General features: G+C 38.1%; 1 long non-coding RNA gene across 2 annotated transcripts in view; it reads left to right on the top strand.

Annotated features, from left to right (window-relative positions):
* LOC121020416 (uncharacterized) overlaps positions 1-23,684 on the top strand; it is a 62,326-nt gene that overhangs the window by 25,404 nt on the left and 13,238 nt on the right. For both annotated transcript variants that reach the window (XR_005786129.1, XR_005786128.1), the window contains exon 2: positions 20,455-20,560. This is a non-coding gene — a long non-coding RNA (uncharacterized LOC121020416). The remainder of the gene's footprint in view (positions 1-20,454; positions 20,561-23,684) is intronic.

The following is a 23,684-nucleotide window of genomic DNA, read 5'->3' as shown; positions in this document are numbered from 1 at the left end:
AAGAAAATCTTGAAGAATAAAGCTGGAGGTATCACAATCCCAGAAACCAAGATATATTACAAAACTGTAATAATCAAAACAGTATTGTACTGGCACAAATTTTGACAGATAAATCAATGAAACAGAATAGAAATCCAGAAATAAACCCATGATTATATAGTAAATTAATCATCCACAAAGCTCCAATAGAATATGCAATGGGAAAAAGGCAATTTCTTCAACAAACGATGTTAGGAAAACTGACAGCTGCATGCAAAAGAATAAAATTGGATCACCCTCTTACACCATACACAAAAATAAATTCATTATTGATTAAAGACTGAAATGTGAGACTTGAAGCCATAAAAATCCTGGAAAAGAGTGCAGGCAGTAATTTCTGACATCAGCTGTAGCAACATTTTCTAGATATGTCTCCTGAGGCAAAGGAAACAAAAGCAAAAATAAATGAGAATACCTCAAAATTAAAACCTTCACAGCAAAAATATTCAACAAAACTGAAAAAGAATTTACTAAATGGTAGAAGATGTTTGCTACTGATATATCCAATAAAGGGTTAGTACCCAAAATTTACAAACTTACAAAATTCAATACAAACAAAAAATAATCCAATTAAATCCAACAATACAATTAAAGTAATCTGATTAAAAATCAGGAGAAGACATAAACAAACATTTTTCCAAAGTAGACATATAGATGGTAAACAGACACATGAAAACATGCTCAACATCGCTCATCATCAGGGAAATGAAAATTAAAACCACAATGAGATATCACCTCACACCTGTCAGAATAGCTAAAATCAATAACACAAGAAGGATGTGAGGATGTGGAGAAAAAGGAACCCTCTTGTACTATTGGTCAGAATTTAAAATGGAGCAGCCACTATGGAAAACAGTATGGAGGTTCTTAAAAAAATTAAAAGTAGAATTACCATATGATCCAGTAATTCCACTTTTGGGTATTCACTGAAAGAATATGGACACACTAATTCAAAAAGATATATGCAGCCCTATTTATTGCAGCATTATTGACTGTATATATACATATATGTGTGTGTGTATGTGTATGCATAATTGCAGCATTGTTGACAATATATTATATATAATATAATTATTATTATAATAAAATTATTAAATTATATATATGTATATATACATATATATATTACTCAACCATAAAAAGGAATGAAATCTTGCAATTTCCAACAAAATGGATAGATCTAGAGTGTATAATAGTAAGTGAAATAGATTAGTCAGGGAGACAAAACCATATGATTTTCAATTCATACATGGAATTTAAGAAACAAAAGAAATGAACAAAGGAAAAAAACAAAAAATTGACTCTTAATTATATAGAAGAAACTGCTGGTTATCAGAGGGGATGCTGGTGGAGGGATGGGTGAAATAGGTGGAGATTAAGAGTAAACTTATCATGATGAGCAGAAAGTGAGTAATTGTATAGAATTGTTCAGTGACTATAGTGTACACTTGAAACTAATATAGCACTGTAAATTAACTATGCTGGAGTTAAAATTTTTTAAATTTTTAAAAAATAGATGTAAAATATTAAAAAATAATAAAAGTGTCTGATATATATTCTCATTTTTAAAAAATTTTCAGTGTTCTGTGTGTGTGTGTGCGTGTGTGTATACAAATTTCTAAGTAGTATCACATTCCTTTTGATTGAGAAACTTCCTCTAACATCTTTTATAATGTTAGTCTGTTCTAAATAAATTCTATGAGCTTCTGTGTTGCTGGCAATGAATTGCCTCATCTTCAGTTTATCTGAAAACATCTATATTTACCTTTATTTTTGAGAGATACTTTCATTTGGTATAGAATTCTGGATAGGCAATTTTTTTCTTTCAGTGCTACATGTGTTTACCCATTGTCTTTGTCATGCATAGTTTTGGATAAGAAGTCTTCTGTAATTGTGTATGCAGTGTTTTTTTTTTTCATTTTTTCATTTTTTTGAATTTTTAAAACAGTATTTTGATTCAGTTATTTAATATACAGTGTTATATTAGTTTCAGCTGTACAATAGAATGATTCAACCATTCCATACATCACCCAGTGTTCATCATGACAAGTGCACTTCTTAATCTCCATCACCTATTTCAGCTATCCCCCCATTTCCCACTCCTTTGGTATCCAACAGTTTGTTCTCTATAATTAAGAGTCTATATTGCTTGGTTTGTCTCTCTCTTTTTCCCCCCTTTGCTCTTTTGTTTTGTTTTGTAAATTCCATGTAGGAGTGAAATCATATGAAATTTGTCTTTCTATGGCTTATTTCACTTTATGTCATCTAGCTCCATCTATGTCACTGCAAATGGAAACATTTCATTTTTTATGACTGAATGACATTACATTGTATACATATACAAATAACACTTCTTTATCCATTCACAAATTTATAGACATTTGGTTTGCTTCTGTATCTTAGCTACTGTCAATAATGCTGCTATAAACATAGCGTGCATGTATCCCTTTGAATTAGTGTTTTTGTATTCTTTGGGTAAATACCCAGTAGTGCAATTGCTGGATCATAGGAGAGTTCTCTTTTTTACTTTTTGAGGAAACTCTATACTTCTTTCTACATTGGCTGCACCAGTTTGTATTCCCACCATCAGTGCACAAGTGTTCCTTTTTCTCCACATCCTCACCCAATACCTGTTATTTCTTGTGTTGTTGATTTTAACCATTCTGACAGGTGTGAGGTAATATCTCATTGTAGTTTTGATTTGCATTTCTATGATGATGAGTAATGATTAACATCTTTTAATGTGTCCGTTGGCCATTTGTATATCTTCTTTGAAGAGATATCTGTTCATGTCTTCTGCTTATTTTAGTTGGATTATTTGTGGAAGGTTTTTTTTTTGGTGTTGAGTTTTATATGCTCTTTATATATTTTAGATATTAACCCTTTATTAGATATGTCATTTGCAAATATCTTCTCCCATTCCATAGTTTGACTTAGTTTTGTTGATTGCTTCCTTTGATATGCAGAAGATTTTTATTGTGATGAAATCCCAACACTTTATTTTTGCTTTTTTCCCCCCCTGCCTCAGGAGACATATCTAGTAAGAAGTTGCTATGGCTGATGTGTAAGAGGTTATTGACTGTGTTCTTCACTAGGAATTTGATGGTTTCCTGGTGGTTTCCTGATTCTACTCCTGAATCTAATACTACACTATATGTTAACTAAATTGAATTTAAATTTTAAAAAAAGGAAAAGAAATAGAAAAGATTTTTTAAAAAGTAAATAAAATAAAGTGTGTCTCTTGTAGACAGCATATAGATGTGTCTTGTTTTTTAATCCATACTGTCACCCTATGTCTTTTGATTGGAGCATTCAGTCCACTTACATTCAAAGTAATTATTTATAGATATGCATTTGTTGACATTTTATTACTTATTTTGTGATTGTTTCTAAAGATTTTCTCTGATTCCCTCTCTGAACCTCTGATATATTCCCTTCATGTTTTGCTGATTTTCTTTAGTGATATATTTAGATTTATTTCTACCTTTTGCATATTTATTAGTGGTTTCTGATAATATGGTTACCACTGGGTTTGTATATAATATCTTGTGCATATAGCATTCTATATTAAGTTGATGGTCGTTTAAGTTTCTTTTTTCCTCTACTGTCCATATTTTAGGTATATGTTATTATATTTTATATCTTTTTGTGTATGAGTGCCTTGACTGATTTTTTTTACAGAAATATTTCTTTTTACTGCTTTTGTGTTTTCTACTTTCATATTGTCAATTTGGTCTCTCTTTTCCATGCAAATAGTCCCCTTTAACAATACTTGCAAGGCTATCTGGGAAACTCTTTTATCTCTCCTTCTATTCTGAATGATAGTCTTGCGGGATAGAGCATTTGTGGCTGCAGATTTTTTCCTATTCAGCACTTTGAATATATCATGCCACTCTCTTCTGGTTATCAAAGTTTCTGTTGAAAAATCTTCTAGCTTTACAGGATTTCCCTTGTATGTTACTTACTTCTCTTGTCTTGCTGCTTTAAACTTTTTTGCTTATTTCTCACTGTATTTTGCCAATTTAATTACAATATGTCTTGATGTGGGTCTGCTTTTGTTGATTTTGATAGGAGTTCTCTGTGCCTCCTGGATCTGGGTATCTGTTTCTTTCTCCAGGTTAACAAGTTTTCAGCTATTATTTCTTCAAATAAAATTCTGCCCGCTTTTCTCTCTCTTCTTCTAGGACTTTTATGATACAAATGTTATTGTGTTTGATGGAGTCACTGAGTTCCCTAAGTCTATTCTCATTTTATAAAATTCTTTTCTCTCTTTTGTTCAGCTTGATTACTACCCATTACTCTGTCTTATAGCTCACTAATTTGTTCCTCTGCTTCTTCCATCCTGCTATTCATTCCATCAAGTGTGTTTCTCATTTCATTTATTGAGCTCTTTATCTCTATTATGTTATTCCTCATCTCTGTGTTAAGGCTCTCAATTATGCCTTCCCCTCTTAAGTCCAGTGAGTATCTTTATGATCTTACTTCAAATTCTTTATCAGACATGTGACTTTACATCTGTTTCACTTAGATCTCTGACAATGACCTATTCCTCTTCTTTCCTTTGGGATAAATTTCTCTGTACCCTCATTTTGTCTTCCTTTTTGTGTCTATTTCTCTGTGTTAAGAAAGTCAGTTATGTCTTCTACTGTTTAAAGTAGTGACTGTATGAAGAAGATGTCCTTGAGTGCCCTGCAGTGCAGTGTTCCCTGTTCATCAGAAATTGGCACTTCAGGAGAGTATCATATGTGTGCTGCTAATGCCCTGCTATTGTGTCTCAGTAGAGTCTCCTTTCAATGCAGTTGTCTTCATTGACTCTCTGCCTGTTGTTGACTGTGCTTGCTCTGGTTTTGTTAGTGGGACCCAGGCAGGCTAGCTCTGAGGGGGTGTGCCTACCAGGGAATTTGGGAGCCAGGCAGGGATGATTATAAAATTTTCACTGAGCTTCTAGTTCTATGCTAGATCCCCTCCACCACAAGTGCTGTGGTGGCTGGGGGCTGTGAGCTGGGGTGGCTAGGACACATGACTGGACATGAAATGTGGTGTTCATCAGGCATAGCTGGGGCTGGGTGTGAAGGTGGCTTGTGGCAAGTGGCTGGGTGTGGGACAGTAACTAGGTGTGGCTTGGGGTGGCAACTGTGTACTCAGCAGCTGAGTGAGGTGCACTGCAGTGGCTGGCCATAGTGTGGCAGCTGGGTATGGCATGCAGGATCAGCTGTGCATCCCGCAGCTGGGCAAAGCATACACACTAACAAAATTTTTCCTGAGCCAGGGCCAAAGCAGGCTTGGAGTGGACAAGTCCTCAGGAGAACTCATTGGTGTGGCACACCACTAGCCAGTTCAGTAGCAAGTGACTGCACAGCATCACCTCCCACAGGTTGCTCTGTATTTATACTGGGGAGCAGGGGAGAAAAATGACATTTGCCATCTCCCTCTTTTTTTTTTAATATATGGAATTTATTGTCAAATTGGTTTCCATACAACACCCAGTACTCATCCCAAAAGATACCCTCTTCAATGCCCATCACCTACCCTCCCCTCCCTCCCACCACCCATCAACCCTCAGTTTGTTCTCAGTTTTTAAGTCTCTTATGCTTTGGCTCTCTCCCACTCTAACCTCTTTTTTTTTCCTTCCTCTCCCGCATGGGTTTCTGTTAAGTTTCTCAGGATCCACATAAGAGTGAAAACATATGCTATCTGTCTTTCTCTGTATGGCTTATTTCACTTAGCATAACACTCTCCAGTTCCATCCACGTTGCTACAAAGGGCCATATTTCATTCTTTCTCATTGCCACGTAGTACTCCATTGTGTATATAAACCACAATTTCTTTATCCATTCATCAGTTGATGGACATTTAGGCTTTTTCCACAATTTGGCTGAGAGTGCTGCTATAAACATTGGGGTATAAGTGCCCCTATGCATCAGTACTCCTGTATCCCTTATCCCTCATTTTTGGAGAAGTCCCTGAAGATGCTCCAAAATCAGTATGAACAGATCTGTCTCCTGTTTTTTCCCAGAGCTGTGTTAAGTGCTGTTTTTAAGTTGCCTTTCTGCATAGGCTGCTGTTTCTTTAAGGGAAGCAACCCACCTATCACTTTACCTCCCAGCTTGCCCAGTGCTGAGTCAGCTGACTTTTAAACTCCAGGCTCCAAGTCCCACTGGTTTTACAATCTCATGAAATTTAGCTCCTCTGGTTTTCAAAGCCAAATATTAAAGGATTTAGTCTTCCCCATGTGAGCTCCCTGGTGAGAGGGCCTGTTTCTCTGCCCTCTCCACACACCCAACTCCCCCCCTCATGTCAATAGCTTCCCTCCACAATTTGGACTTTCCTAAGCTTTCAGAAGCAGCTTTTTCTCTATATTTAGTTGTGGAGTTTGTTCTGCCAGTGTTTGGATTGCTCTCTGGTTTATTGACTTGGATGTAGATGATCTAGTTATAAACATGAATGAGGAAAACTCAAGGTTGTCCTGTTCTGCTGTCTTCCCAAGGTCCTTAAAGCATATATAGCATTTCTTTTTCTCTGGCTGCCTTGAAGACTTTCTCTATACTTTGGAGCATACTACTTTATGTAACTAGGTGTGTGTGTGTGTGTGTGTGTGTGTGTGTGTGTGTATGTATTTGTCATATTTGATTCTTATGCGCTTATTGGATCTTTGGTTTGTTGTTTTCATTAATTTTGGAAATTTTTCAGCTATTATCTTTTTTTCATTCTGTCTCTCTTCTAGAGACCTGAAAGGGATGCATTAGACCATTTGATATTGGCCCATATCTTTTGGATGCACCGTTCAGTTTTTTATCCCAATTCTTTTATTTACTTTTAGATCATTTCTATTGACTTCTTTCCTTGGTTATGTCCATCTGCTAAAAGCCCACTGAAGGATTTCTCTGATACTATGTTTTTATTTCTAACATTTATACTTGACTCTTTTTTATTACTTCCAATTCCCTGATGAAATTTCAAATCAGTTCATGCATGTTATTCATCTTTCCTACTAGGTTCTTGGAGATTAATCATAGTGATTTTATTTTTTTAATTAATTAATTTATTTTATTTTATTTTATTTTATTTTTTTAACGTTTTTATTTATTTTTGAGACAGGGAGAGACAGAGCATGAACAGGGGAGGGTCAGAGAGAGAGAGGGAGACACAGAATCTGAAACAGGCTGAAACAGAGCCCGACACGGGGCTTGAACTCACGAACCACGAGATCATGACCTGAGACAAAGTCGGACGCTGAACAGACTGAGCCACCCAGGAGCCCCTTATTTACTTATTTTGAGAGAGAGAGCATGCACGAGTGGATGAGGGTAAGAGAAGGGGAGATAAGTCCAAGCAGAGTCCATTATGTCAGCACAAAGCCTGATGCCAGACTCAATCTCCCAAACCGTGAGGTCATGACCTGAGCCAAAATCAAGAGTTGGAGGTTTAACTGACTGAGCCACCCAAGCACCCCTAATCATAGTTATTTTAAAGTCCTGTATGATATTTCAAATATATGGGTCATCTCTGTGTATACTCTGCTGATTGCTTGATTTCTTGAAAATGTTTTTTTTTTAATCTTTTTTGAATCTCAATTTTTGACTAAATGACAAGCATCATGTATAGAAAAGTAGGTACTGAGATAAATAGCATACACACAATCACTTCTTCAGGCACACCATTAATGTAGAGGATGGAGTCAATCTGGTCAGTAGTTAAGCTGGATTGTTTTTGCTTTCATTATCTTTAGTGCCTGCAAGTTTCCAAATTCTCTAGTGGTGGGCTTCTGTTACTCTGTGTTTATTGGGTACCTGAATGCAGAGAGCTCCACCCTCAGTTTTCAGTCATTTTTGCATGTCTGTAAAGGTTATCTATTTCTATGTTCACGTTCCCCTCCCAGAGGTTGACTGATGTGATGTTTGAAAGATTCTTAGTTCTCCAGGTCCAGCTGCAGTCTCAAGCAAGACTAATGAACCTGGGCCATGAGGAGCAGGCCTTCCCAGTGTGGTTTTCTCTTTCACTGCTCTGTCTCTATTAACATTTCAGAAACCACCTTTATTAAAGATTTGTTTAGCCCTTAAAATTATAAATTCTAAGACCTAATGGGGATATTTAAGTCCAACTACTCATCCAAGTTCATCTAGCCATCTAACTGCCCAGGCAATTAGGTTATTTATATAACCTAGAATTAATAGGACACTAACATTCAATGCAGACTATTCTATCTCTGGACAGCTCTGATTGCTAGATCTCTCTTATGTCTAGTTATGATTGGTCTTCTCATAATTTCCACTAATTAACTATACCTGTTTAGGTTCAATATAAGTTCAATACATCTTCTATATAATAGCTCTTCAAATACTTGAAGGCAGGAATTATTCATCCATATTTTAATTTAAAAAATGTATTGAATGCTAATGTGCCAAATACTCTATTTGTTACTATACCTTTGAAAAAAGTTATAATTCTTACAAGATCTGAAATTCTAGTGGTAACGATAGAAACTGTAATGCAATATGGTAAGAGAATTAACTGACATAAATTTGAGCAGAATGTTTTAGGAACACAGAGAAAGAATATCTACTTGGAGGGACAAAAAGTGCTAGGGATGGCTGCCTAGAAGAGCTGAGACTTGTAGGAAAGTAAGAATTAGGTATATGGCAGGAAGAAGGACATTTCAGGCAATGAGTACTATTAGCAATGGCTTGGAGGTGTATATACTTGAAATAAAAAGAAATTCAGGTACAGATATGAAGGGTAAGGAAAGCACCTGGGAGCACATCACAGTGTGTACTATATGCTTTATCCCATAGGCAGCAAGAATCATAGTCTACAAAGTCCTTGTAGAAGACAAGCATAGTGTATAGTATAGTATAGTATAGTATAGTATAGTACAAACAGACATGTGCAAAAGATGTTTGTAAGAGTTCTACTTGTGCATAAAGTGGAAAACAGTAGTATTTCAGGGAGTGTGTTCATCATGCTGTTCAGCATGAAAATAAGCACTCTCAGAAACATCTTTTATACATATGTGTCTAAACAGTGTTTTATATGTAGAACAGTGGGTGAATGCATTCATTCATGGAAGTAACATTTGGAATACTTGGAAATGTATAGGCACATTTTTGGCTCATAGTGACTAGAGATTATAGCTGGCATTTAGTGGGGTGGAGCTGGGAATGCTAAATTTGCTGTAGTGTCCTATAATACAGAGGATAGTGCTATATGACAAAGGAAGTGTGAACAGCACCCCCTTGGGAAACTTAAAGAACAAAATCTGGAAGGTGGCAGGAAAGGTTGGAATCAAGGGCACAGGTCCAAAGGTAGACCTAAAACAAAAAGGGAAACAGCACATTTTTAGAGACTAGTAAACAGGAATAAAGAACTAGTAACAGAGGAATGAAGTTTATTTTAGATAATGTTAGAGGTTGAGGAGGAATCATACCTGAGAACTATTAAAGAGAAAGCAAGTTTGTCTGAAAATAAAGAAGAGGATCATTGAGTGGGTGGCCTGAAGACAGAGGTGATGGGTGACCCAGTCATCATGAGGGTAGAATAGGAAGTAGGCAGGGCAGGATTTGTGGGAGATCTGAGCACCCTGCTGGGTACTGAAAAGATCCAAAGAGTATCAGAAAACATCCTACCAGGAATCAAACTAGGATAATTTAGTGATATTTTAATAAAAGGACTACTTACAGAGGTGTGAGACGGTTGTTTAGAAACAGGATATGCAGTATCCTAGGGTTAGTGACAGCAGATCCCTATCACCCTTAAGCCTGAAAGACACCTGTGGAGAGGGTTACTGTGAAAGGAGGGGTGGTTTTGGGTTAACGGTGTGGTTAATCTCAGCACATTCTCCTGCCTTTCTCTTATTTCCTGCCAGGCCTTCCCAGTGTTCATACTTAACCAGGAGTCAGAGTTCATGGTAGCCTGTTATATAGCCTATTATCCAAGTCAGAGTAGGGTAGGGAAGGATGGATAGTCTGAGGGACAAATAGAAAATGTCTAGTTCTCAGAGTATGGTTTAAGATTGAATAACAGAAAAAGATAACTTGGTGTTGGTGAGATCCAGGAATTTAGAAATTATTATTTAGTGGAGCTTTAAGGACATCAATGGCAGAAGTTGGATAGAAAATGTGACAGCAATCCATGGAGTTTACCTGTCCTTCAAGAAAGGAAGTAAAGTAAGCATGGCAGTTTAAGAAGAAAAGAAAACAGTTTTTTGTTTGTGGTAGAAATGTGTGTGGTAGAAATGAGTACAGTTCACAAAACCTACTTTCTTTTCTGTTCATGGCATATGGCCAGACTCCATTTGCCAGCCTTTGGTTCAGTTAGGAGGGGCCATAGAGCTAAGTCCTGGCCAATGGCATGTGAGTAAGAGTCATACACACTGCTTCTTGGCCTGGCCCTTAGAAGCCCTCCTGCGTGAGTCTCCATGTTTCCCACTTCCATATGTTGCCAAAGGGGTCACCTGACCATGAAATAACATTGGACTTCTTTGTGAGCACAAACTTTATTGTGTCAAGTCACTGAAATTATGAAATTTTCATGTTGATAGAATAGTTATACTTTCCTTTAAGATGTCATTCCTCCTGGGTCAGGCTAAGGATATGGTGATGAGTGAGTAGAATCCTAGAAGCCCTGTGTAGCAAAAATGGGCAGACAAGTGCTGACCAGGGGAGGAGGTGGAGAATAAAGGTAAGAGGAAATTAAAGAACATTTCAAGATGAGACTGAGGAATCTTTGAGAAATGATGACATTGACAGCAGGAGGAGAAAGAAGAGGAGGGGAACAAAACAGATCTGTGGTTGATGAGCCTGGATTTGAAATTCAAAATGTTAAATTCTGGTTGGCACTGAAGATGCCAGAAAGTACCTGGAGACAAGAAGGTAAGAGGGAAATTTAATCTAGCATTCATTCAGTTGTTTGTTGAGGACAATGAGTTCACTGAGGGACAAAGAGTACTCTGAGTCACAGGAAAATGCCTGTGGTCACTTCGCGGTGGGAAAGATATCAGAATGAACACTGAAATCTGCCCAAGCAGTTAGAAATCTATGAGAAATGGGTTAGTCCACTTTGATTAGTTATGGATGAACCTTTTACTTCTGACTAGCATGACACTTTACATGGAGTCGGTATTGAAAATAGTCATTGCAGAAAATGAATAAAAGAAGGAATAAAAATGAATCCTTTAAAAGTTTTGGAAATATTCCTTCTGGTAAAATTATGACTCAGGACATAGTGTGTGTACATGGGAAGAGTCTGTTTGTAGCCTTCATGGAGTCAGGAATGTCCCAACCCCAATTCCATTTGGAAATCATCAAAGTAGGGACAACAAAAGGAAAGTGAGGATTTGTTTAGTCAGAGAGTGGATAGTAGTGAACTTGAATAGGGGTGCATTCTTTTTAGTGAAGTTGCTAGAACTGATTGGAAGTAGTATGAGAAAATGTTCCATTCTGACTACCTTTCCAAACCACTTCCCTTGCTTGTAAGGCCTGTTTTAGACAACAGACCCACTCCCTCTAAGTCTCTTCAGGTGGCAAGGGGAAGGGCTGCTTGGCCATTATTCACTTAAACTTCTAGTAGATTTAGAAAGTGGTCCTCAATTTTTTTCCCAACTGAAGAAAATTATTTTGAAATAATTTTAGAATTATGGAAGAGTTGCAAAGATAGTACAGAGTATTCATATACATACTCACCTAGTTCCCCCTAATGTTAATATCTTATCTAAACATAGTACAATTATGAAACTATTATTACTGTAAAAATTATTACGGTAAAAATACAGATTTTTAATTCAGATTTAACTTGTTTCAATGAAAGCAATTATTGCATCATTTGCAGGCAGCCAGTTTTTATCATAGTCAACAGCAAGAGATCATCTAACACACAACTATTTTCAAGTGACAATTCAGTTTTCAACTCTTAAAGCTCTGTTTGAAGATAAGTGGTATATAAAAAGGAGATTTAAGGCCTTGTCTTTACCACAGGGAATGAAGTTTTAATGGAGTTCTGAGAACAGGTGACAACTGGTTGAAAGAGGCATCTGGAAAGGGGCAGCGCTGGGACCCTGAAGGAGGCAGACACGGGGACTGGTGGTAAAGATGGTCCTGTATGGCAAGACATCTTGACTTCCTTGTCTCACTCACATCCCCATCTGAAAGGGTGAAAGTACCAGTAGGTCAATTCTGTGGTGGGTTATTGTGGGAAGAGACAAACTACCTGATAGATAGAGAGATAATGGTTGTGGAGCTCTTTGCAGTTTACAAACTTTTTCACAAAATTACTAATGGGTGTCCCGAACCCGAGTTTGACTAACCACAGGTTAGTCTTAGAGCCATGAGGAGCCTCAGAGAGGATCTTTCCCAACCCAATAGTCATAGAAAAGGCACTTGGGCCCAGAGTTGCTTCTGCTGGGTGACACCTGAGGGAGGGCCAGCCCAGCTTCTGACTTTCCATCCCATTTTTGTTCTACTCGATATTTTCACTTAAATCTCCAGAATACCCAACTTGGGTAGTAAAACTCACATCTGAGAAAACAGAAATGACATGACTTGTTCTTGGCAGTCTTTTTAGTTAGGATCATAAGGTTGGTGCAGAGAATATGAGACTTTACATCAAGGTCATCCAAAACAGAATAGGCCAAAGAGAAGAGGAAATCCTGTTTTGAGTTAATAAGGAAGAGTTAGGAAATTGCTGGCTTGGAATGTGGAATTTTAACTCTTTTACAGTATTCTATGGCCATGTGCTCAGAGAAGCTGGTGTGGAGCATTTTCTAAACCTCTGAACCTTCATGGGAAATTTTCATGCCTAATGACTTTCAGGTCACTCATTGTTTTTTTTTGCATGTGCTTTAAATGAGTATCTTTATGCTTTAAAAATATCCCAGAGTACTTGAGTTTCATTTGTAAAGTGGGTTATCAAATGTATTGTCTATTTTTGTAAAGAAACACTTGTTGTTTTACTGAATGAAAGTATTTATGGGATTTTCTTACAAATGAAACATCACTGAGGTTTCCTGAAATGAAGTGAAACAAGGTCTTGCTCTGGTCTGGCCTTCGTGAAGCATGCATAGGAACCTCTTTCTCTGTCTCAAAAGTGACAACGTGGCCTTTGTAGAGACATCTCTCACAGCATTTGCCTGTGATACAGGGAGAAGCTTGGGGCCTTTAGAGGAGTTTCGACTAGTTTCTATTGGGTCCCTAACAACATATCTCCCAAACCTCTCTGCCCCCCATCCGGGATCCCAGATTGGGAAGAAGATGTGTATCTGTGCTTGGAAGGAAGAAGGGAAGTAGATGCAGGGCCCTTTATGCCTGAAGCCACCGGGGTGATTAGATGTCAAGAATCTCAGTGACTGATGCTTAGTCAGTAGATGACCTTTTACTCTAAAGGGTTTAATTAGAGAAAGTACTGCACATAAAGACAGATTAGGAGGCTTTCACTGAACCATAATGGGTTTTTTTAATGTTTATTTTTAGGAAAGAGAGAAAGAGGATCTGAAGCATGCTCTGTGCTGACAGCAGAGAGCCCGATGGGGCTCGAACTCATGAACCAAGAGATCATGACCTGAGCTGAAGTCAGATGCTTAACCCAGGCATCCCAAACCATAATGTTTTTAAGCAGACTCTTCACACAAATAGGAGAGAGTCCCTTTGGGTTGGCTTGAGGGTCCCAGGCTGGGCTCTCACACTTGCCAAAATCTACTTCCATGTTCTGTCAATGGGGCAGATTTGAACTGCTAATTGAGCTGACACTGCTTACAGAAAATAAACTTTTAGTATATAGTATATCCTTGAACAGTGAAAACAGAAAAACTAGTATCTTAGCAAATTCCCTTTTTTCCTTTAAAAAAAATGCTGGGGATGAGGTGAAGAAAGGGAAAAGAACAATTGTCCCCATTCATGCTTCTTGTCAGCATAGCTGATCAAACTCTTTAATTTCAGAATTGCTAGATGCTATGGTGATATTCTTCAGGACATCTCATTTTCCTACCCTTTTCCAGGCATCCACTAATATATTTGCTCATTGCCAAGTGTGCTTAATAAGATAAGCCTTCATCTCAGATGCAAGGGCTGGCTGCCCCTGTGGTTGATTTTCTCTTCCATGAGATATTCTGCTGTTCTTGTCCCCACCCATGGATGTCCCACTCAGTTCCCAGGGAGGCCATTTTTGTCCCCACAGAGCAAGCTCTAGGCAGTGTGGTTGTTGGAGGAAAGATTTAGAATCACCCCAGTCTCCCTAAAGTTTATTCCAGAAGCATGGTGGAGTCATTTGTTTTCGTCAACATTTGAGCTTAAGGCTTGGCCATGGAATTTAATAAAACAATTTAAGATTCTTTCACAGAGAGATATAAAGTAGAAGGAAACTCTTTTAAGGTAACAAATATGTGGATATAGTATCCTTGTTCAGAGCCAACACTGGAGAATGGGGTAATTTTGTTTTGGATTCAAATGAGGTAAAACTCTAAAGGAGTGTGGCTCAGTTTCTTTGTGGTTCATAAATCAATTCTGAGGGCATTTCTGAAAATTAAATAACAAAAACAAAAACAAAACATTCAGGCAAAAGAACTGTTGTCTATCCAGGTTGTATATTTTATCTGCATAAACTTAATACTGCCATATTGTTGAAGCAGAGCCTAAATCTCAGGCCATTTTGCATCCCTGAATATCAGCAGGAGTCTTAAAAGTAAGACCATTTTCTTACACAGGTGCAATTCATCATCACACTTACCAAAACTAACTTCTAAATATTGTCCATACTTAAGCTTCCTCTGATTATCCCTAAACTGTCTTTGAACACTTGACTTACCAACTATTATATTGAAATAACATGTTACAAATTACATTGAAGGCAGAATTTGTTTGAATGTAGGAGTTCTGATGTGGGTTTGAAACTATTCAATGCAAATACTAACCTCTCCAAAAAACAGTCCCTTTTCTTAGGACCTCAAATTTCCAGGGCAATCACTAGTGCTCTGGAACAAGAACTTGATAAGAAGAGGTATTTCTAGAGAAGGGTAGAAGAAACTCTTTCATTTCTTGAGGTTACACACCAATAACTTCATCCTGACCAGAGAGAACTCTAATGTGAAGGAGTTTGCATGAAGTGAGACTCAGTGGGTCTTGGTTATAGCTCATCCCTTTCTCAAGCTAGTTTTGAGATCATAGGAAGGCACTAATTTATTTTAGCCTCAGCTTTCTACTTGGTAAAATCCACATGTAAATATCGTTTCTGCTCACTTGACAGAGGGTAAAAAATCTTGTGCATGAAGGTTCTTAGAAAAGCAGTGTGCTAAATCTATGAGAGACAATGCTGTGAAAAGAAATGATGGTTAAATACAGGCATGCTTGTACAGACATGTGCTCATGAGCTGGCCTTTAAGCATATTAGTGTGCATGATGATATCTATATTTTGTTATTTCCACAGAGGAATAGTTTGTTATATAATAGCAAATAGACCTCACATGACTGGTGTTCATGAAGTGCAACAGTATTTCTTCCATAAATCTTAGGAGATATATAAAGTGCCATCAGGAGACAAAATTTACTTGTAGAATTTCCCCCTAAAAATTATAGGACACTAATCACTTAAATGACTGCAAAGTTTGAACACATTTTCTAAGAAGTAAACTTTTATGTAACTGTTTCTTTTGCTTTTGGCCCTGATCCTCTGTGCACTTCTGACTTCCTTCCTCTTGGGCCACTCTGAATGTTCTCTGCACACCTGTCTTCAGAGATCTGCCTCTCAGGGTGTACCTTGGAGTTTTTCCTGTACCTGTCTATGTTCAAATTTATTCCATGGCATCAATTACCATCTACTTTTTTTTTAAATTAATTTATTTGTTTTGAGAGAGAGAGTGCGTGCAAGTGGGATAGGGACAGAGAGATATGGGAGAGAGAATCCCAAGCAGGCTCTGCACTGTTAGTGCGAGCGGGGCTCAAAGTCATGAACCATGAGATCATGACCTGAACTGAAATCAAGAGCTAGACACTCAAGCGACTGAGCCACCCAGACACTCCTGACTATGACTTATTGTGCTCATGGTCATGGGAGTCCAGAATGGTTCATCCAATTTCTTCAAAACCAAACAGAAATATCAAGGAATTGGAGAAAATAATGAAACTCAGCTAGAACTTCTGTCAACCTACCTTTTCATGGGTTAAATGCTTCCCTCCTTTTTTTGTGATCATAGATTTGCCAAAGGCAAGCAACCAGAAGGCCAAAAACAGACATTTTGTTACTTGATGCTTATACCTCTCCTTATATGGAGCACAGACTAGGGTCCTATGTCTAGTTCTGCACTCCTTGAGACCAGAGCTAAATGTGATTCATCTCTGAAACCTCATGGAGCCTGAGAATTACCAACTTATCTGGGGTAACACCTCTCAGTTGTGACATTTGACAGATGAATTTGTGTTTCTCCTCTGTGACTTTGTTACTTTAAAGAGGACCCTCATTCAGCAATATTTGCTGTCACATGGTCAGTTTTATATTAGGCAGTACAGGCCATAGTTAAGTGCACAAGATCTGGAGCCAGGCTCTTCGAGTTCAAATCCTAGACTGTTCCTAATCAGTTATGTGGCTTTGGGCATTAGTGGACCTCTTTGTATTTCAGTTTCCTCTTGTGTACAATGGGGATAATAGTATAGATCTGAAAAAGCTGTTCTAAGAATAAATGCTAATACATGTAAATAAATGCTAATACATGTTCTATGCGTTAGAACGATGTCTAACAAATAGTAAGTACTCAATGTTATCAAAGTGCCTAGGGATGGACATGCCCTTGAGAATGGGGTACATGTACAGAATCTAGAACATGCAGATCTTAAACCCTAAACTGTGTTGCACAGACCTTAATGTACCTCAGAATCACCAGGGAGTTAGGTAAAAATACAGATGCCTGGGTTTGCTGCCCCAACCCCCCTGATTGATCCCATTGCAACCAAGTTTGAGAACTTCTTCATAGACAAAACTGGATTTTTTTCCCCTTCACGAAATAAAAACCTTGAAAAGTTGGTAACCAAGGCACTTCTTTCCTCCTAAATTCTTTTAAACAGTCTAAGTTAGTGGAGGAGTATTCAATAATGAGGGCTGACTTCCAACAGGGACTGCAGGGCTGCTGTGAGGATTATCATTTGTATGTCATTAACAGATGGCAAGGTATTCTTAAAAACAGTGGCATTTTTCAAAGGTTCTGATTAGGAACCTACAGTTTCAAAACCCATTTGTCATTGGAAACATCACCATGGATAATATATCACCCATCAACTTATATATAATGGTTTTTGTGTTGTGACTTGGTACTGTCAAGCAGGATAACAAACCTTTAAAAAATAATATATATTAATTTCCTCCTCAAAAGAATCTCCTTATTCTTATGAAGATATGTTTTAAGTTCTTTATCAAGTGACTGACAAGACTGAGATGGGATTGGGGAAGGGCCCACTCAGCTTTGAGTAGCTTTTCCTGTCTGGTTAGGATCCCAAGCATTCTTAGGAGGTAGTGAAGCCCTCAGCTTGCTATGTTCAGGAAGTCAGTCTGATCACAGAACTATCTTCCTTTTAAAAAGTGATCATATATTTTGTTATGTTTTCCTCCTAATATTTATGCAATCTCTTCTCCCCCTCCTCCTCCCCCTCTCTCCCCTTTTCCCTCTCCTACCCCCTTCTCCTTCTCCTCCTTCTCCTTCTCCTTCTCCTTCTTCTCAGTCTTGTCAGGTTTTGTCCCCATTCTCTTTTACATTTTCTCAGAGAACCAACTTTCAGCCTTGTTGGTTTGATCATCTCTGGTGTATCTTTGTTTTGCACTTCTTTCATTTCTGTTTTTTATTATTTCCTTCCTTTTTTTTAACTTTTGAGTTTGAGACTTACCTCATATTCAATCTCCTCTGCCCTTGAAGTAATTCTTCAACTGCAGCTCACATTTTGATATGAAAAATTTCATTATTGTTTAGCTCTCAATTTTTCTAACTTTTGTGATGTTTTCTCTTTTGACCAAGATGTTCTTCAGTAATCTGATCTAAAATTTCCAAACATATATGGGGTTTTAAAAGTTTTCCTGTTACTGATTTCTAACAGAATTTTATTGTGGTCAGAGAACTTGTTAGTAATTCTTTATTATTTCTTGAGCCTTGCTTTGGGGCCAGTATGTGGTGAGTCCTCTAATGACTGTAAGGTTCTATAAATTTCAGCCAGATTTTTTTCTAATTATGCTTTTTATTTATTTTTTTTAATATGAAATTTATTGTCAAATTGGTTTCCATACAACACCCAGTGCTCATCCCAACAGGTGCCCTCCTCAATACCCATCACCCACCCTCCCCTCCCTCTCACCCCCCATCAACCCTCACTTTGTTGTCAGTTTTTAACAGTCTGTTATGTTTTGGCTCCCTCCCTCTCTAACCTTTTTTTTCCCTTCCCCTCCCCCATGGTCTTCTGTTAAGTTTCTCAGGATCCACATAAGTGTGAAAACATATGGTATTTGTCTTTCTCTGTATTACTTATTTCACTTAGCTTAACACTCTCCAGTTCCATCCACATTGCTACAAAAGCCATATTTCATTCTTTCTCATTGCCACGTAGTATTCCATTGTGTATATAAACCACAATTTCTTTATCCATTCATCAGTTGATGGAAATTTAGGCTCTATAAAGAACTCACCAAACTCCACACCCAAAAAACAAATAATCCAGTGAAGAAATGGGCAGAAAACATGAATAGACATTTCTCTAAAGAAGACACCCAGATGGCCAACAGACACATGAAAAGATGTTCAACATCACTCCTCATCAGGGAAATACAAATCAAAACCACACTCAGATACCACCTCACATCAGTCAGAGTGGCTAAAATGAACAAATCAGGAGACTATAGATGCTGGAGAGGATGTGGAGAAACGGGAACCCTCTTGCACTGTTGGTGGGAATGCAAACTGGTGCAGCCACTCTGGACAACAGTGTGGAGGTTCCTCAAAAAATTAAAAATAGACCTACCCTATGACCCAGCAATAGCACTGCCAGGAATTTACCCAAGGGATACAGGAGTTCTGATGCATAGGGGCACTTGTACCCCAATGTTTATAGCAGCACTTTCAACAATAGCCAAACTATGGAAAGAGCCTAATTATGCTTTTTTATATTTTCTTCAAATGTGATAATTATTTTCCTTGCTTAACCCATTAATACTAAGAAAAATGTGTTTAAATCTACTAATATAATTGTGGGTTGTAAATTCCAGCGATTTTTAAATTACATATTGAGGTTATATTGTTAAATGTACCTAAGTTTAGAATCATTTTATCTTTCTGGAAAATTGTTACTTTTATCACTATATAGTAGCAATTTTTATTCTTAAATAGATTTTGCTTTAAAGTGTGTTTTAGTTGATATCAAATTAGCACTACTAGTTTTCTTTCCATGAATATGTTCCTGACATAATTTTTTTAGCCTAGTATTCTTTTGCTTTTATTATTTATGAGTCTTTTATTTTAGGACCCAGATATAACACATTTTAAAGTAACATATAGATGGATATTTTTGTTCTAAAGATTTATTTTATTGAAAAAATCATTTTTGACATTTGTTAATTAATTTAAAAATATTTTTACCTGCTTCATCTGCATTTTCTATTTACTCTTTTCGTGCTTCAATCTCCCCATATTAGTTACTTCTATTGGTTTAGTTTTTTTTTTTTTTCAACGTTTATTTATTTTTTTTTTGGGACAGAGAGAGACAGAGCATGAACGGGGGAGGGGCAGAGAGAGAGGGAGACACAGAATCGGAAACAGGCTCCAGGCTCCGAGCCATCAGCCCAGAGCCTGACGCGGGGCTCGAACTCACGGACCGCGAGATCGTGACCTGGCTGAAGTCGGACGCTCAACCGACTGCGCCACCCAGGCGCCCCATATTGGTTTAGTTTTTAAAAAACTTCCTCACCAACATACACTGATTTGAGTTTCTATTCTATATTTTTACTTAAAACATTTTTTAATGTTTATTTTATTTTTGAGCAGGGGAGAAGCAGAGATAGAGGGAGGCACAGAATCTAGAGAAGGCTCCAGGCTCTGAGCTGTCAGCACAGAGCCTGACTTACGGCTTGAACCCTCAAACCATGAGATCATAACCTGAGACAAAGTCAGATGCTTAACCGACTGAGCCACCCAGACGCCCCATCTTTACTTAAAAAAAAAATCAAAACACAACACTTTTATTGCAAAATAATTTAAGACTTACAAAAAATGAGCTTCAAAAATAGTATAAAACATTCTGTATTCTTCCTCTTCATCTAGCTTCTCCAAATATTAATATCTCACATAGACATAGTACAATGGCCACAACCAGCAAGTTAACATTGATACAATATTTATTAATTCATCTACAGATCTTATTCAAACTTCACTGATTGTCTCACTGATGTTCTTTTCTCTGTTTCAGGATCCAATCCCGGATCACACGTTGCATGTTAACTACATCTCCAATTTGAGACAAGGCCTCAGTCTTTCTTTGTCTTCCATGACTCGACACTTCTGAACAGTATTAGGTATTTTGTAGAATGTCCTTAGTTGAGCTTGTTTAATGTGTCTTTGTGGTTAAATTTAAGTTATGAGCATCACTTCTCTGCCTTTTTTTTTTTTTTTTTTTTTTTTTTTTTTGCTAAAAGTGTATTAGTGCTACCTGTTGGCAAATTGGAAGTGTTCAGTGCCAGTGTGGTTTGCGTCCCGTTGTTATGCTTTTCACATCCTGTTTTTCTATCTCATACCCCCTAATTCACAGACAAGAAAATGCTCAGATCCAGGCAACCTACTAGACTTCAAGTAGTCCTGGGCCATAATGGCCAACAGGCCAAAGGAAAGACCCCTTTAACAGTTGCTGGTTATAGCTGAATGTGAGAACTCTTGGGAACTGGTCTGGAGAACATGTAATTTGAGACTACATCCAATACTACTTAGGAGGAACAGTAATTTATTTATTCCCTTTAAAGTCTCCAGATTTCGGGGCACCTGGTTGGCTCAGTTGGTTGAGCGTCTGACTTCGGCTCAGGTCATGAACTCACGTTTCATGAATTCCAGCCCCGCGTGGGGCTCTGTGCTGACAGCTCAGAGCCTGGAGCCTGCTTCAGATTCTGTGTCTCCATATCTCTCTGCCCCTCCCCTGTTCACACTCTGTCTCTCTCTTTCTGAAAAATAAATATTAAAAAAAATAATGTCTCCAGATTTCCGTGGTGTGGTTCCTTCTGGACATTAAGTAAAGTCATATTCTAAATCGTTATTTTAAGAATCCAGTAATTTTAAGAAAAAAATCTCATTTAGTGAGAGCTAAGGGAAAAATCAAGGATCCTCCTTTGTAGCAGTCTCACCAGAATTTATTTTGAGGCAGAAAACATTTGGCTTTGCTGGGTGTCTGATTAAATCTTAAAAATAATGCAGACAACTCATGTGGGGAAATAGGCCCACAGAACAAAGACAATGATTCTCTTAAGGGCCTCAAGTTTGAACAAGTCAAACAGAAATCAAGCTTGGAATCTCTAATCTGCTTTGCAGTCCAACACTTGCATATGTTCACTTTTAGCTAAGCTGTCTAATGCTTAATACAAAACATTGTATTTGTGTATCATGTCTATGTCCATGACATATATTCCTTTGAGTATTAAAATACAAACTGATCAGTTATCAATTGTATAAATAAATATTTGGAAAAATGATATTATGAGGTTTCCTTTATTCAGCATATTTATGAGCAACTACTAGCACATGCTTATTTTTAAAATTCCATTATTGTAGCTCTTCCACTTCTGCAAGCACCTAAAAATTTAGAGCACTTTGTCGGTCTCTAAGTCCAACCTCCCTTAATATGTAAATGAGTAAACAGATGCATTGAAAGGTAAAGTGACTTTCTCAGTGTTGTGCAGATTTAATGACAGAGCTGAGGGAGAAGCCAGCTCAGAACCTTTTGATTTCATTTTCTCTATTGCTTACACATTTTCTATTTCACTGATTTGTGCTCTTCATTATTTCCTACATTCTACTTGCTTGGGGTTTAATTTGCTTTTCTTTTTAAACACATTTTTTAATGTTTATTTATTTTTGAGAGAGACAGACAGAGCATGAGCAGGGAAAAGGCCGAGAGAGAGGACGACACAGAATCTGAAGCAGGCTCCAGGCGCTGGGGCTGTTAGCACAGAGCTCGATGTGGGGCTTGAACTCACAAACCCATGAGATCATTACCTGAGCTGAAGTCAGACACTTAACCAACTGAGCCACCCAGGCACCTCTAATTTGTTCTTCTTAAATTTCTTAACGTGGAAAATTAGATCATTGATTTATATTATTTTCTTATCTAACATAAACATCTAAACTTTATAATTCCCCTCTAAGCACCCCTCAAATTTGGATGATGTATGTTTCATTCAGCTAGTTTACTTTTCATTTAAACATTCATTTTCAAACTATTTTCTAAATTCTCTGGTGATTTATTCCTTGACTCATGGGTTATTTACAAATCTGTTAACTTCAGAATATTTTTCCTAGACATTTTGCTGTTATTGATTCCTAATTTGATTCCACTGTGATCAGAGGGCTAAGTGTGTGTGATTTGAATATTTTTATTTTTTTGAGATATGGCCCAGAGTATGGTCTATGCTGGTGAATGTGCTATGCAACTTAAAAAACACTTGCAGTGTGGGCTGTAGTGTTTTATAAATATCAACTAGGTCAAGGTAGTATTGCAAAGAATCCGTGTCGTTGTTGATTTGTCTAGTTGTAGCAATCTCTGTAGAGTTTAAAACTCTCCAAATATGAGAATGATGGAATGGCCTATCTTTCCCTTTAATCTTATCAATCTGGCTTCATTTTTTTTTTTTCTAGAAGTTGTGCCTCTTAATTCTTTTCACCTATTTCACCCATTGTCTCTACTGCTTCATTATATTTTAATGCTCTACATGTTGTTTTATTAGGCCAAGTATGATGGTCTTTCTGACTGACCATTTTATGGTTATGAAAAATTCTTCCTTGTCACTTACATTTTCTTTTGTCTTAAAATCTACTTTATCTCGGAGAGAGAGGGAAGATGGCGGCGTAGGAGGACGTTGGGCTCACCGCGCGTCCTGCTGATCACTGAGATTCCACCTACACCTGCCTAAATAACCCAGAAAACCACCAGAGGATTAGCAGAACGGAGTCGCCGGAGCCAAGCGCAGACGAGAGGCCCAAGGAAGAGGGTAGGAAGGGCGGCGAGGCGGTGCGCGCTCCACGGACTGGCGGGAGGGAGCCGGGATGGAGGGGCGGCTCGCCGGCCAAGCAGAGCCCCCGAGTCTAGCTTGCAAAAAGCGGAGGGGCCTGACGGACTGTGTTCCCACAGCAAGCGCGACTTAGCGTCTGGGAGGTCATAAGTTAACAGCTCTGCTCAGAAAGCGGGAAGGCTGGAGGACAAAGGGAAGGAGAGCTGCTGAGCCCCCTGACGACAGAGCTCAGTTTGGTGGGGAACAAAGGCGCTCGCCAGCGCCATCTCCCCCGCCCATCCCCCAGCCAAAATCCCAAAGAGAACCAGTTCCTGCCAGGGAACTTGCTCGCTCCACGCAAACACCCAACTCTGCGCTTCTGCGGAGCCAAACCTCCGGCAGCGGATCTGACTCCCTCCTGCTGCCACAGGGCCCCTCCTGAAGTGGA

This window comes from Herpailurus yagouaroundi, unplaced genomic scaffold (genome assembly GCF_014898765.1).
Source record: "Herpailurus yagouaroundi ecotype Mexico unplaced genomic scaffold, PumYag 250, whole genome shotgun sequence".
In the NCBI taxonomy this organism is placed as follows: domain Eukaryota; kingdom Metazoa; phylum Chordata; class Mammalia; order Carnivora; family Felidae; genus Herpailurus; species Herpailurus yagouaroundi.
This window is presented reverse-complemented; position numbering and strand designations above follow the sequence as displayed.